This window comes from Felis catus, chromosome B2, assembly GCF_018350175.1.
Source record: "Felis catus isolate Fca126 chromosome B2, F.catus_Fca126_mat1.0, whole genome shotgun sequence".
Lineage (NCBI taxonomy): Eukaryota > Metazoa > Chordata > Mammalia > Carnivora > Felidae > Felis > Felis catus.
In genome coordinates this window covers 29,187,046-29,202,949 of record NC_058372.1, presented here as the reverse complement: position 1 = coordinate 29,202,949, position 15,904 = coordinate 29,187,046, and the positions used below count along the sequence as shown (strand labels likewise).

At 41.3% G+C, this 15,904-nt stretch overlaps 1 non-coding gene and 1 pseudogene across 1 annotated transcript; both read left to right on the top strand.

Annotated features, from left to right (window-relative positions):
- LOC101099461 overlaps positions 1 to 15,904 on the top strand; it is a 60,063-nt pseudogene that overhangs the window by 10,428 nt on the left and 33,731 nt on the right.
- On the top strand, positions 14,098 to 14,201 carry LOC111560668. The gene has a single exon (XR_002742667.1). It is a non-coding gene; the product is annotated as a U6 spliceosomal RNA (small nuclear RNA).

Genomic DNA, 15,904 nt, shown 5'->3' with positions numbered 1-15,904 from the left:
TCCAGTGCTGGCAGGTAGGCCATTAAAGAGGCACAACTGAAAATGGAGTTAAGAAAACAATTCAATTCATAAAAGCATCAAATACTTAGGAATAAATTTAAGTAAATAAGCGCAAGACTTGTCTGCTGAAAACTGAAACATTGCTGGGAGAAATGAGTGGTCTAAATACATGGAGAGACATTTAATGTTCTTGACTGGAAGACTCAGTATTGTCGAAATGACAATTCTCTCTAAATTGAATAAAATCCCTATCAAAATCCCAGCAACTGTTTTTTATAAAAATTGACTCACAGATGCTAAAATTTGTACAGGAATACAAATGATTTAGCATAACAAAACAATTTTGAAAAAGGAGAATGAAGTAGGAGGACTCATACCACCCAGGTTCAAAATTTACTATTGTGATCTTATGATTCATATATCTCATATATATTTGGTCTTTCTCCATGGTTCCTGGTTCCACGAAGCCCCCCAAACCCTTGGAATTTCCTAAGTGTTAAGAATGATAAAAGTGTCTTTTGTTATGTGAATGACATGACTTTTGGAAAGCACCTAAGGAAGGGGGCTATTTGCCAATAGAGCCAAGCAAGTGATTAGAAGATTGGAACTTTTAGTTCAACCCCTGACCTCCAGGGAGGGAAAACGGGCTAGAGATTGAATCCATTCGGCAATGGCCAATAATGGAATCAATCACACCTATGTAATAAAGCCTCCATAAAAACCCAAAAGGACATGTTTGGAGAGGTTTGAGTTGGTAAACATAGGGAAGTATTAAGAGAGTGGCACATGTAGAGAGGGCTTGGAAACTCTGTGCCCTTTCCTATGCATCTCTTCCATCTGGCTATTCCTAAGGTATATCCTTTTATAAGAAACTAGTAATCTAAAATGTATTTTTTAAATGTTTATTTATTTTTTTTTCAACGTTTATTTATTTTTGGGACAGAGAGAGACAGAGCATGAACGGGGGAGGGGCAGAGAGAGAGGGAGACACAGAATCGGAAACAGGCTCCAGGCTCTGAGCCATCAGCCCAGAGCCCGACGTATTTATTTTTGAGAAAGAGAGACAGAGTGCAGGCAGGGGAGAGGTAGAGAGAGAGGGAGACACAGAATCCGAAGCAGGTTCCAGGCTCTGAGCTGTCAGCACAGAGCCCTACGCAGGGCTTGAACTCACAGACTGGGAGATCAAGACCTGAGCTGAAGTTGGATGCTTAATCGACTGAGCCACCCAGGTGCCCTGAAACTAGTAATCTAGTAAACAAAATGTTTCTCTGAGTTCTGTGAGCTTCTGTATGCAAATTAATTGAACCAGAGGAGTGAGTCCTTGGAACCTCTGATTTATAGCCAGTTGGTCAGAAGCACAGGTAACAACCTGGGCTTTCAACTGGCATTTGAATTTAGTGGGTTGGAGGGGGGCAGTCTTGTAGGACAGAATCTTTAACCCGTGGAATCTGATGCTAACTCTGGATAGACAGTCAGAATTGAGTCACATTGAAGGACACCTAGCTAGTGTCTGAAGCATTGTTTGTTGTCTGTATGGGGACCCCCACAACTGGAATCTGGTAGCAGAATTCTATTAACTATACAGCCGTAGTAATCAAGATAGTGTTATATTGGCACAAAGACAGGCATATAAAGCAATGGAACAGAGTTGAGGATCTAGAAATGCATTCTCATATTTATGGTTAGTTCGTTTTCAAGGTGTTGAAGGAGAGTAAGTCTCTTCAACAAATAGTGCTTGGACATTTCGATATCTGCATGCATTGTATACATTTTGACCCTTACCACACATCAAACACAAAAATTAACTTGAAATGGATCATAGACCTAAATGTAAGGTCCAAATGTAAGGAAAATAAAAAAACAAGCCACTAACTGGAATAAATTATTTACAGGCCATACATCTGGTAAAGAACTAGTATCCAGAATATATAAAGAACTATTAGTCAATAATAATATAAATAAGCTGATTAAAAACTGAACACCCAAAGAATACAAAAACACTAATTCAAAGGAATACATGCATCCCTATGCATAAACATTATACAGCAGTGTTATTTACAATAGCCAAGATACAGAGGCAGCCCAAAGGTCCATCCATTGATGAATGGATAATGAAGATGTGAGATACACATACATATTAGTGGATATATATATGTATATATAATGGGATATTATTAAGTCATGAAAAAGAATGAAATCTTGGCATTTGTAACAATATGGATGGAGCCAGAAAATATGCTAAATGAAATAAGTCAGTCAGAGAAAGAGAGATAGCATATGATTTCACTCATAGGTGAAATTTAAGAACAAAAAAAATGAGCATAGGAGGAAAAAAGAGAGACAAGTCAATAAACAGACTCTTAATTATAGAGAACAAGCCGATATTTACCAGAGGAGAGGATAGGTGATAGATTAAGAAGTGCACTTGTGATGAGCACCAGGTGATGTATGTAAGTGTTGAATCACTATATTGTACACTGAAACTAATATTACACTGTATGTTAACCAACTGGAATTAAAATAAAAAATGGACAAAAGATTTGAATCACCATTTTACCAAAGAAGATATATGAATGCCTATTATGCTTATGAAAAGATTAGTATTTCAACAATTTAGTCATCAGGTGGAAAACTATAACCAAATGAGATTCCACACTGAGATACAATTATAGCATGGCTATTATAAGAAAAAACATTGTATAAAGAGAAGAGCATTGTCAAGGAGAAACTAGAACCCTCATACATCGCTAGTGGGAAAGTAAATTAGTAGAGTCACTTTGGAAGACAATTTGACACTCTCTTAAAAATCATTAAACATAAATTTAAAATAGAGTTTAGCCATCCCACTCCTGTGAATCTACCCAAGATGAAGAAAAACACAAGTTCACACAAAGACATATAAATGACTGTTCATGGCTTCAATATTTATAATAGCCTCCAAACTGGAAAGAACATAAATGTCTACCAACTGATGGTGGGAAAAACAAACTTTGGTAATCTATACTATGGAGTACTTACTATTCAGCAATTACAAGGAACAAACAACTGATACATGCTATCACATGGATGAACACCAAAGGCATTATGCTAAGTTAATGAAATCAGACACAAAAGACCGTGTAATGTACAATTTCATTTATATGATACACCTAGGGGTGCCTGGGTGGCTCAGTCGGTTGGGCGTCCGACTTCGGCTCAGGTCGTGATCTCGCGGTCTGTGAGTTTGAGCCCTGTGTTGGTCTCTGTGCTGATGGATCAGGGCCTGGAGCCTGTTTCAGATTCTGTGTCTCCCTCCCTCTCTGACCCTCCCCTGTTCATGCTCTGTCTCTCTCTGTCTCAAAAATAAATAAACATTAAAAAAATTTTTTATATGATACATCTAAAAAGGGCTAAAAATAACTGATCAGTGGATGGCTAGAACTAGGGCTGGGAGTGGAGATTAGAACAAGGAAAATTTTGGAATAATGGAAATGTCCTAAAACTTAATTTTGGTGATAGTTGCACAACTCCATAATCTTACTAAAATCGTTGAACTATTGAATTGTATATGTAATAAAGTGGGTGAGGAATGGTGAAGGTAAAGATTTAGGTTGTCAAAATGTTCCTTCTGAGAAAGCAGTTGCATTACCACCATTCTCTTATGCTTCCTATCATTAAAAACAGTAGGTTTTTTGAGGGTGGTGGTGGTGGTTAAAGTAATTCTGGGCACAGAAATGAGTAGATAGAATCCTTGAGGATAATTTCCTCAGAGTACTAATGGTACCTCACAACCTCCTTTGTCTCCAACAGGAGCCCTCCTGCTCCCTGCTGCATTTTCCAGGATCCTATAACTAGTTTGACATGGGACTTTTCAAGACTATGTCCAATTTTTCAGATCCTGTCTTCTCTATTTAGAAGGGGATGGGCAGCATACTACAGACCTAATTCATTCTTGGTCATCAGATAGGGGATTTAGAGATTGTACACCCTTATACTTGTCAAGAACATTGAGATGACTCAGTCTGAGTCCTTCACTTTTTGGAGGTGTGAACTAGGGTCTGAAACTGATGACTGCTTTAACCAAAGCCTGGTAGAGAATTAGAGGCAGTGTTAGAACCCAGAACTCCTGAATATGAGGCCAGGGTGCTGTGTGCTGCAGAGCACTTGAGTTTGTAGCAGCCAATAGAGAAATGAGGCTCAGAGTCTTTGCCACAATGAGCAAGTGATTCTGAGGCTGATGGTTCTGGTGAAATTTGTAGACCTTCAGGATCCAGAGCCCAGCTCCATTACTGCATTACCGGGGAATGAGAATGAAGGTGGGGTAGGAGTGTGGTTAAGAGGATGTGTGTGTGTGTGTGTGTGTGTGTGTGTGTGTGTGTGTGTGTGTGTAATCACAAGATCTAGCCCTGCTTTGTGGTAGTAAGATCCATCCACTCTCATCTGTTCAAACTTTGCAGATGCAGGGTCTCAATAGAGATGAGGAAACTGAGGATAGGAAGGTTTAGGTATTCAGTGGGGTCATGGAGCTAGTACTTGGTTGTATTTGCAAAGGCAAGTACTAGGTCTCACTGTATTTTGTAAGACACCTCCTCTTTTTTTTTTCTTGAAAGGGTTTGATCTCTTGTTCTTTTCTAATATTATGAGATATAAAATATATGCAGAAAAGTACTGAAACCACATGTAGAGTTAACTAGTGATTATGATCATGTAAGCAACATGCAGGCCAAGAAGCAGATGGGGTCAGAACCCCACAAATGTGCACCTCTCACATTATTATACCCTTTCTCAGCGCCCCTAGTAATTACTCATCTGACTTGTGATAATAATCTCTTCCTCATCTGTGTTTGCAACTGCTGTGATAAAAGGATTGCTTCTCAATTCTGGTCTCATCTTCCCTCTTGAGGCCATGTTTCTGAGACCCTCTCTGCCAGTGCAGGCCACAGACCTTGGTGGCTTCTGGTCCCTGTGGGAGTTCTTGGAGCTGATTCTGTCTGGCTGTACCAATGAGCTCTTCTTGTTTGCTCACACATTTGCTCTATGAACATTCATGCACACGTGTGTGTGTGTGTGTGTGTGTGTGTGTGTGTGTGTGTAAATTTAAGATTACATTTCTCTGGGATAAATGTCTAAATAGTGAGTTGCATGTTAATTAAACAAACAAAAAAGACTGCCATACTTGTTTTCCAAAGTAGCTATACTATTTTACATTCCCACCAGCAATGATTGAATTCAGTTTCTCTGCATCCTCACCAGCATTTGGTGTTAATCACTATTCCTTATTTTATCCATTCTGATTTTGGTTTTAATATGCATTTTCCTAGCGGCCAAAGCTGTTAATCATCCTTTCATGTCTTTATTTGCCATCTGCATGTTCTCTTTAAGGAAATGTCTGTTCATGTCTTTTGTTCATCTTCCTATTGTATTGGTTGTTTTTTTAACTGTTGAATTTTTAGATTTTTAAAAAACGTATTCAAGATATAAGTCCTTGGTTGGACATGTGGTTTGCAGTGGTAAACTTCTGAGGTCATGCATATAGGATTTTCTTCCTCTTTTTCAGGAGCAGATTCTGGAGTCAAGGCTAGCTGTGGCTGGGAAAGCTGAGTCTTGGCAGTCGCAGGGTGCCCAGGCTCAGGGGACCTATTCCCCCCTTTCTCGCACCTTCTCCCCAGCCCAAAGGGTGCAGGGGAAAGTTAGTGCCATTTCTATCCCTATTTCTGAAAACAAGATGCAGAATATAATGTCCTGGACTGGGGTCTCTGACTCTTGGGGGTCTTGGGAGATGGCCTCCATCACAGAGAAGCCTGGATTCTAGTCTAGCTGAGGGGTTCTGTGTTCTGGCCAGCCTCTCCGCCTGCACCTCACTTTCCTTCCCCAGGCACAGGATGATCAGACAGCCTGCCTGTCATAGCTGAGGAGAGGAAATCTCTTAGGAAAGTATTCTGTAACCAGAGAGCATGGTCAATGGTAATGCCTGAGAGGGCAGCTCCTGAGATCTCTCCAAAACCCTAACTGGAACGCCTGATGCCACCCTCGTTTCACTCCCTGAATTCTCTGAGGGGAAGGATGGTTGAGGGGTTGCAGCTTGAGGGGCAGGAGGAGGGGGGAGAAGCTGGCAGAGTTGGAAGAAATAAGAGAGATGAACAGGGCGGGAAGGAGCGGTGACTTGCAAGCGCTGGGCCAAGACCCCCTTGCGGAGCCCACACATGGTGGGTCTCATCCCAGCGCCCTGGGTCCCGCCGCTGCGTTGTATGAAACAGGATAAAACGTACCCCACACAGCTGGTTCCCAGCCTGGTGCCCCTAACCCCGCCTCTCTTTGATCCGTTTGTGCTTCGCTGTACCCCACCCTCATCCCTCATTCTCATCCTACTCGGACTGGGCAGCCAGTTCCTCAGCTCGGTTCTTGGCTTCTAAAGCCACGAGTCACTAAATCACTTGTGGCGTTTTCACAAGGAGGTCTGAGGTTCCCAAGTCACCATTCCTTGGCTCCTGCCTGGAGGGCCTTTCACTGGCAGAATCCACGGCCTCAATAAGCTCCCTAAAGGGCTCTGCTGTCCTGGTGCGACACCGGGAAGGCCTTTTCTGCTCCAGGACAGGCTTTGGGGGACTGGCAGGACGGTCAGCATGCCAGCCCCCCTGCTGAGCTTCACTAGTCTCCAATGTGTCACCTACTGTGGGCACTTCGGCCCCCTTGGAGACGGTTGTCTTGGCGTCCGGTGGTCGGCCTCAGGGAGGGGATAGTCTGCAGGGGCTCAGTTATCCGGAGAACGGAGGGGGCACCAGGCCTGAGGGACAAGCTGCACAAAAGCCAGGAGGCCCATCGTCCTCCACTAACTCGTTTCCTGGCACCGGTTTATTGGCATGCTGACCTCGGTAGGGGCCAGCAGGAGAACGTGTCTTTTTCTTGGTATACTTCTCTCCAAAAACAGCATCAGCCCTCAGCTTCCTGGGGCTCAAGGGAGGCCTCTCCTTTGGGGAAGCTAAAAAGCCTCTTGGGCTCTGTCCTCCGCTGAAGCTGCTGAGACCCCTGTCTGGTGGAGCTGTGGTTACCTGGAGGTCAGAAATGGGGGGCGGAGTTGGGGGTGGGGGCAGAAAAAGAAAGAAAAACAAACACCCCCCAAACAAACAAAACCCTCAATTCCCCAAATCCCTGCTCCTCCAATTCCATTTATATAACCCATCTTTTAGCAATTGATAAAACAACTAAACAAAATATCAATAAAGACAGAGAACCTGAAAAAAACCCAATAACAAACTATCAACCACCTTGATCTAATTGTCATTTATAGACCATTACCTCACAGCAATTGAAGAATAAAACTTTTCAAGTGCATGCAGTAGATAGGTAATATACTGTGCTAGAAAACAAGTCTCAATAAATTAAAAAGGATAGATCATACAGGATGTATTCTCTGAATATAATGTAATTAAATTAGAAATTAATACCAATCTAATATATAGGAAGGCCCAAATATCTGGAAATCAACACACCTCTATATAGTTCATAGGTTGAAGACAAAATTACAAGGGAAATATAAAAATATTTAGAATTAAAAATTTCAACAATACAACTTATTAACATTTGTAGAATGCAGTTAAAAGAGTCACTTGAGGAAAACTTAAAGCTTTGGATGTTTAGATTAGAAAAGAAGAAAGACCTCGGGGCACCTGGGTGGCTCAGTCAGTTGAGTATCTGACTTTGGTTCAGGTCATAGTCTCACGGTTCATAGGTTGGAGCCCCAAGTAGGGCTTTGTACTAACAGTGCGGAGCCTGCTTCAGATTCTCTGTGACCCCCTCTCCCTGGCCCTTCCCTGTGGGTGTTCTCTCTCTCTCTCTCTCTCAAAAATAAATAAACATTAAAAAATACTAAAAAAAAAAAAAAAGAAAACCCTAAAAGCAGTAACATGAATTTCACCTTAAGAAACTAGAAAGAGTAAAATTAATCCAAAGGATAAAAGGAAGGAAATAACAAAAAAAAATCAACTAAATAAAAAACAGACAGCAACAGTGACAATTAACAAACGCAAAACTTTGTTCTTTGTTGACTTGACAAACCTTTAGGTAGACTAATCAAGAATAAAAAGTGGGGTTCTGGGGGGCTCAGTCGGTTAAGCTTTTGACTCTTGATTTCCCCCCAGGTCATGGATTCTGAGTCCGTCTCCCCTTGGGCTGGCTCTGTGCTAACAGCACAGAGCCTGCTTGGGATTTTCTCTCTTGTTTTCTCTCTGCCTCTTCCAACCTCTCAAAATAAATAAATAAACATATAAAAAAGACTCAACATTGTAAAGATGACAGTTCTCCCCAAATTGATCTATAGATTGAACAAAATCCCAAAACAAAATTTGAGGATAACTTTTGGTAAACATTGGTTAGCTGATTTTAAAATTTATATGAAAACATTAAAGACCCAGAACAACTAAAGCAATTCTTAAAAAGGCAAATAAAGTTAGAGAACTTATTTTCAGCTAAAAAAGCTGAGATGATTTGTTGTGTTTATGACCACTTCTATACAGTTATACATACTATCTACTTGTACAATTTCTGTTGATTTTCTTCCTGTTATCCATCAAAGAAATGCATATGTAACCACTTTGGGAAAGGACAGGAGAATGGGTGAGGGAAACTAGAAAATCAAACACTAGCCTCCACAAGGCACAGAAGGAAATGCTATTTTAGAGCAGATTCTAGGCTAAAGCTGAGACCACACGGAGATGGAGGCCTCAGGCCAGCAGAAGAGGAACTGTGGCTCCATCGGAGATAAATGTAGAATCAGACTGAGCAGCAGGCCTTGGAAAGTGGTTTAGGGCAAAGTCTAAGGGAAAGAAATCCAAGCAAAGCTGGGTCTCCAAGATCAGTTTCAAAGAGAAATTGCCTTTCAATTTCTGGAGGTCTTTCTCCCTACCTTCCTTCTCCAAAACCTCTTATTCCAAAATGATCCAGAAAGCAGTGGCCCTGGATGGGGGTAAACTGTCCTAGAGACCCAGACAAATTCAACCTCTCCATCAGAACCCCTTAAACTGTATGAAAGGTTCTTTGATCCCTGCCTTGTTCCCATTCTTAGGGACAGCGCTACAGACACTGTCCCAGTCAAAAAGGAGGTCCAGGGAGGCTGCTCCGTGGTCCCCAGGTACCTAGGTGAAGAAGCATGCCCTCCTGGTTCTCCAGGGATCTATGTGGGGGATCCAGGCAGTACCCTTCAGGTAGGTCTGGAAGTGCACCACCGACCAGGCTGCCTTCCCTTTCGAGTAGTCCAGCCTCTACTCCAGAGCTCAGGTCCCTTTTGAGGAAGATGCAATGTGCATAGGGGTAGGAGGCGGCTCACAACTGCGCAAAGGCTTCGGTTGGGGCATGCACAGGACGGTATGAGACCCTGGCCCCAGCCCCACAGCATCCCCTTTCCAAGACAGTAGTTAGCCAGATCAGGGGTCATTCACAGTTCTCTTTTATGTGGGGCCAGTGGTGTCCCAGGAATACAACTGTGTGCATTATCCATGCCTTTGAAGTACCCAGGCTTTGCGAATCTGGGCTGGGGATAGGGTGGTGTCGAAGTACCTCAAGAAGTGGGACCCTCTGAGGTAGGCAGGTCTCGTGTGTGTGTGTGTGTGTGTGTGTGTGTGTGTGTGTGTGTTTGGGTGGTAGGGAAGGTGACGAGGATCAGAGAAGGCAGGTGAGCAAGGGGGCAGGAAGGAGAAGAGATCCAAAGGGATATACCTCTTTTCCTTCCTCCTCAAAGGCAGTTTCACTCCAGATCCCACACTCACTCTCCTGGGTCTCTGTCGGAATTAGCATCCCTGATTTTGGACCACAGTGATCTGGTGCCTCAGGACTTCGGAGTCTGGGAACTCTGGCTACCTGTCTGCTCCTCTGTAAAAATAAACTCCATCTAGTTGGCTTCTCTAGAACAGGATACCCAGTGGAAACAGATATTGACAAGTGTCATGGGTCTCCAGGCATGAAAGAGGTTGTGAAATTGAAAAGTGAAACTTCTGAAAAAAACAAACATAAAACTAACCCTTGTGTGAATGGAGATTCCCAGATGCCTCCTTCCACATTTGGCCACACTACACCACCACATTTTCTGCATCCCAGAGGTTACCCTCAGTGCTGGACCCCTGAGATCAAAGTTGCAGACATTGGTACCTTTCTCTGAGCCCTCTTCTCTGCCACATAGGGAACCCTTGCCCATTGTCTCAAGACCAAGTCCTGCCCCGAAACACTCAGAAGGAGGAAGAAAGAAGACATAGTGATATTAGCTTGACTCTCAGCTTACTTTTCTTCTTCATTTTCTAGAATCTCTGCCCTGAACTGGGCAGGGAAAAGGACTCAGAGACTCTTGACTCAAGATTCTCCTCAGTCTTTCCTATTCCCTTCTGGAAAAATATCTTTCTTCAAAGAGCTCAAGGACAGATAATAAGCACCTCTGGACAATGGAAGGTGGCAGGATGGAGGCTCTCTCTTTAGTTCAGGAGACAACCGATGGCTGCATGGGGTCAGATAGTGATTCTCTTACAGTTTTTGTTGTTGTTTGTTAACTTCTGTTTTGAGAACTATACCCCGCAAAGAGCTAGGAGCCCAAGGTAGTTTCCATGAGGATTTTGGCCACTTCTCATATGCCAAAGTGTCCTGCAAGCTTCGCATAATGCACCTGAGTTCACTCCATCAAGGAATATATTTGTGTGACTTTGGGATTGAGGTGGATTACAATTGTTTGTATATCATATCCAGGGATAATAGCACAATGTGGATCATATGTGTATCAGTCAATGTAGACAGTCCCTCAGGAAGCAGAATTTATTTACAAAGTTTAACAAGCAGTGTGTGGGGCGCCTGGGTGGCTCGGTCGGTTAAGCGTCCGACTTCGGCTCAGGTCATGATCTCATGGTCCGTGAGTTTGAGCTCCGCGTTGGGCTCTGTGCTGACTGCTCAGAGCCTGGAGCCTGTTTCAGATTCTGTGTCTCCCTCTCTCTCTGCCCCTCCCCTGTTCATGCTCTGTCTCTCTCTGTCTCAAAAATAAATAAACGTTTAAAAAAAAATTAAAAAAAAACAAGCAGTATGTACAAATATTAATCAATACATGTTTTAATCTATGTTACAAATGTTTAAAAATGCCTTAACTAGTTTCAACATATCGTCTTTACAGATATGTGTTTTTATAATATATTTATTGATATATAACTCACATACCATACAATTTTTCCACCTAAATCATACAATTAAATGGTTTTTAGTACATTCATAACATTTTGATATTTATTTATTTGTTTAAAAGTTTATTTTTGAGACAGAGAGAGAGCATGAGTGGGGGGGGTGCAGAGAGAGAGGGAGAGAGAGAATCCTAAGATTCTCTGACAGAATAGAGCCCAGTGCAGTGTTCCATCACATGAACTGTGAGTTCATGACCTGTGCTGAAACCAAGAGTTGGACGCTTAACCAACTGAGCCATCCAGGCACCCCAATATTTATTATTTTAAGGTAAGCTCTATGCTGAATGTGGGGCTTGAACTCATGATCCTGAGATCAAAAGTCACACGCTCTACTGCCTGAGTCAGCCAGGGACCCCTGTTCATTGCGTTTTGCAATCATCGCTACCATCAATTTAGAACATTTTCATCAGCCCCAAAGAAACCCCTGTACACATTAGCAGTCACTTCTCTCTCCCATTTAGCCCCAAATCTCCCAGCCCTAAGTAACCAATAGTCTATTTTCTGTCTCTATGTATTTAACTATTTTGGATATTTCACATAAATGGAATCATGCAATGATTTGTTTATTTTATTCATTTGATGGACAACTGGGTTATTTCTACCATTTGTCTATTAAGGAATAATGCTGTTGTGAATATTTGTGCACAAGTTTTCGTATGGATGTATGTGTTTACTTCTCTCAGATATATACCTGTGAATGGAATTGCTTGGTCATATTACTCTGTTTAAAGTTTAAAAAAAAAATATTTTTCTGGGGCACCTGGGTGGCTCAGTCGGTTAAATGACTTCAGCTCGGGTCATTATCTCGCAGTTCACGAGTTTGAGCTCCACGTTGGACTCTGTGCTGACAGCTCAGAGCCTGGAGCCTGCTTTGGATTCCGTGTCTCTCTCTCTCTGCCCCTTCCCTGCTCGTGCTCTGTCTCTGTCTCTTTCTCTCTCAGAAATAAGTAAATATTGAAAAACATTTTTTTTTCTGATTTAAAATATATGGTAAGATACAGATGACATAAATTTACCATTTTAAGTCATAATTTCCTTCCTTTCTAAGGCTGAATATCCTTTTGTATGTAGATTGCATTTTGCCTATCCATTCATCTGTCAATGGATACTAGGATTGCTTCCATGGTTTAGCTGTAATGCTGAATAATGCTGCTGTGAACATTGGTGTACAAATATCTGTCTTTGAGACTCTGGTTTTAGTTCTTTTGGCATATACCCAGAAGTGGAATTACTGTATCATATTCTACCTTTAATTTTTCAAGGAAACACCATACCACTGTTTCCCACAGTGGCTGTTCCATTTTACATTCTCACCAGTAGTGATCAAGGGTTCTAATTTCTCCACATCCTGGCCAGAACTCTTTTTTTGTTTGTTTTGTGTTATTTATTTATTTATTTATTTTAAACATTTATTTATTTTTGGGACAGAGAGAGACAGAGCATGAACGGGGGAGGGGCAGAGAGAGAGAGGGAGACACAGAATCGGAAACAGGCTCCAGGCTCTGAGCCATCAGCCCAGAGCCTGACGCGGGGCTCGAACTCACGGACCGCGAGATCGTGACCTGGTTGAAGTCGGACGCTTAACCGACTGCGCCACCCAGGCGCGCCCCTGTTTTGTGTTTTTTAATAGCAACCACCCTAATAGGTGTGAAGTGAGATCTATTGTAGTTTTGACTTGCACTGCCCTAATGAATAGTGACATAGAACATCTTTTCATGTGCTTGTTGGTTATTTGTATATCTTTTCCAGAGAAATGTCTTTTCAAGTCCTTTGACCGTTTTTGAATTGGGTTTTTGTTTTTCTTGTGGTTGTTTTTGTTGAGCTTTAGGAGTTCTTTATATATTCTGGATATATTCTGGATATCTGTTATCAGATATATTATTTGCAAATATTTTCTCCCCTCTCTGTGGGTTCCCTTTTTACTCTGTTGCTACTGTCTTTCAATGTACAAAATTATCATGAAGTATGATTTAACTATTTTTTTCTTTTGTTGCCTATGCATTTGGTGTCAAATATAAGATGTCATTGCCAAATCCAATGTTGTGAAGCTTTTGCCCTGGGTTTCTTTTAAGAGTTTTATAGTTTTAAGTCTCTGATCTATTTTGAGTTATTTTTTCTGTTTGATGTTAGATTTAAGGGTACAATTTCATTCTTTTGTATGTGGATATCAAGTTTTTTCCAGCACCATGTGTTGGAAAAGTTCCTTTCCCCATTGAATGGTCTTTGTACCTCTGTCAAAAATCACTTGACCAAACATTTGAGGATTTTTTTTTTGGGGGGGGTATCTATTCTACTCCATTAGTCTATATGTCTGTCCTTGTGCCAGTACCACAGCGTTTTCATCACTGAAGATTTGTAATATGTTTTGAAATCGGGAAATGCATGATCTCCAACTCTGTTCTTATTTCAAGATTGTTTTGGCTCTGGGTTCCCTTGTGATTCCATATGAATTTTGGGATGTTTCTGCAAAAAATGCCATTGTCGTTTTGAATTAAATTGCATTAAATCTGTAGATCTCTTGGGTAGTATTGATATGTTAACAATAGTAAGCCTTTCAAAACATGAATATGAGATGTGTTTCCATTTACTTGTTCTTTCAGCAACATTTTGTAATCTTTCATTCATTGGCTAAGTTTATTTCTAAGTATTTTATTCTTCTTGATGCTATTGTAATTGGAATTATTTTCTTAATTTCCTTTTCTGATAGTTCATTGTTACTGTATAGAAATGCAACTGATATGTATGTGTTGATTTTTATCCTATATTTTTGCTGATTTCATTTATTGGTTCTAATAGTTTGTGTGTGTGTATAATCTTTAAGTTTTTTTTTTATTAAACTATTGCTTTAGTGGGTCTCAAATTCTGTGACAGATTTTTGGTGAAGTTTTTTCCATTAAAAAGTACTGATTTTAGGGCTTGCTTTGGTAGTATATATGAAAGTTGGAGCGATGCAGAGAAGATCAGCATGGCCCCATGTGCAAGGATGATATGCCAAAAGTACTGATTTTAAAAACTAGTAACTTAAAGATAGCACACACACACACACACACACACACACACACACACACAACCCAAGTGGTCCACAACACATTCTCCTATCCATCTGAAGGTTTTACAGTGCATTGTTATCATTAACCACTCCTTTACTATTATTATTACTTTTTTATATGACTTGACTTGAGTTATTTATTTATTTTTCAATATATGAAATTTATTGTCAAATTGGTTTCCATACAACACCCAGTGCTCATCCCAAAAAGTGCCCTCCTCAATACCCATCATCCACCCTCTCCTCCCTCCCACCCCCCATCAACCCTCAGTTTGTTCTCAGTTTTTAAGAGTCTCTTATGCTTTGGCTCTCTCCCACTCTAACCTCTTTTTTTTTTTTTTTCCTTCCCCTCCCCCATGGGTTTCTGTTAAGTTTCTCAGGATCCACATAAGAGTGAAAACATATGGTGTCTTTCTCTGTATGGCTTATTTCACTTAGCATCACACTCTCCAGTTCCATCCACGTTGCTACAGAGGGCCATATTTCATTCTTTCTCATTGCCACGTAGTACTCCATTGTGTATATAAACCACAATTTCTTTATCCATTCATCAGTTGATGGACATTTAGGCTCTTTCCATAATTTGGCTATTGATGAGAGTGCTGCTATAAACATTGGGGTACAAGTGCCCCTATGCATCAGTACTCCTGTATCCCTTGGTAAATTCCTAGCAGTGCTACTGCTGGGTCATAGGGGAGGTCTATTTTTAATTTTCTGAGGAAGCTCCACACTGTTTTCCAGAGTGGCTGCACCAGCTTGCATTCCCACCAACAGTGCAAGAGGGTTCCCGTTTCTCCACATCCTCTCCAGCATCTATAGTCTCCTGGTTTGTTCATTTTGGCCACTCTGACTGGCGTGAGGTGATATCTGAGTGTGGTTTTGATTTGTATTTCCCTGATAAGGAGCAACGTTGAGCATCTTTTCATGTGCCTGTTGGCCATCCAGATGTCTTCTTTAGAGAAGTGTCTATTCATGTTTTCTGCCCATTTCTTCACTGGGCTATTTGATTTTCGGGTGTGGAGTTTGATGAGCTCTTTATAGATTTTGGATACTAGCCATTTATCCGATATGTCATTTGCAAATATCTTTTCCCATTCCGTTGGTTGCCTTTTAGTTTTGTTGGTTTCCTTTGCTGTGCAGAAGTTATCTTCATAAGGTCCCAGTAATTCATTTTTGCTTTTAATTCCCTTGCCTTTGGGGATGTGTCGAGTAAGAGATTGCTACGGCTGAGGTCAGAGAGGTCTTTTCCTGATTTCTCCTCTAGGGTTTTGATGGTTTCCTGTCTCACATTCAGGTCCTTTATCCATTTTGAGTTTATTTTTATGAATGGTGTGAGAAAGTGGTCTAGTTTCAACCTCCTGCATGTTGCTGTCCAGTTCTCCCAGCACCATTTGTTAAAGAGACTGTCTTTTTTCCATTGGATGTTCTTTCCTGTTTTGTCAAAGATTAGTTGGCCATACGTTTGTGGGTCTAGTTCTGGGGTTTCTATTCTATTCCATTGGTCTGTGTGTCTGTTTTTGTGCCACAGTCCTTTACTATTAAACTGAAATTGACAATTGATGCAAACTGTTCTGAGACCATTCTTCCACCACTAATTAAGACTGGGGTGGCAGGTATTGGGGATAATATTCATTTAGCCTTCTGAGCTTCCTGGACATACCTGGTGACCTTG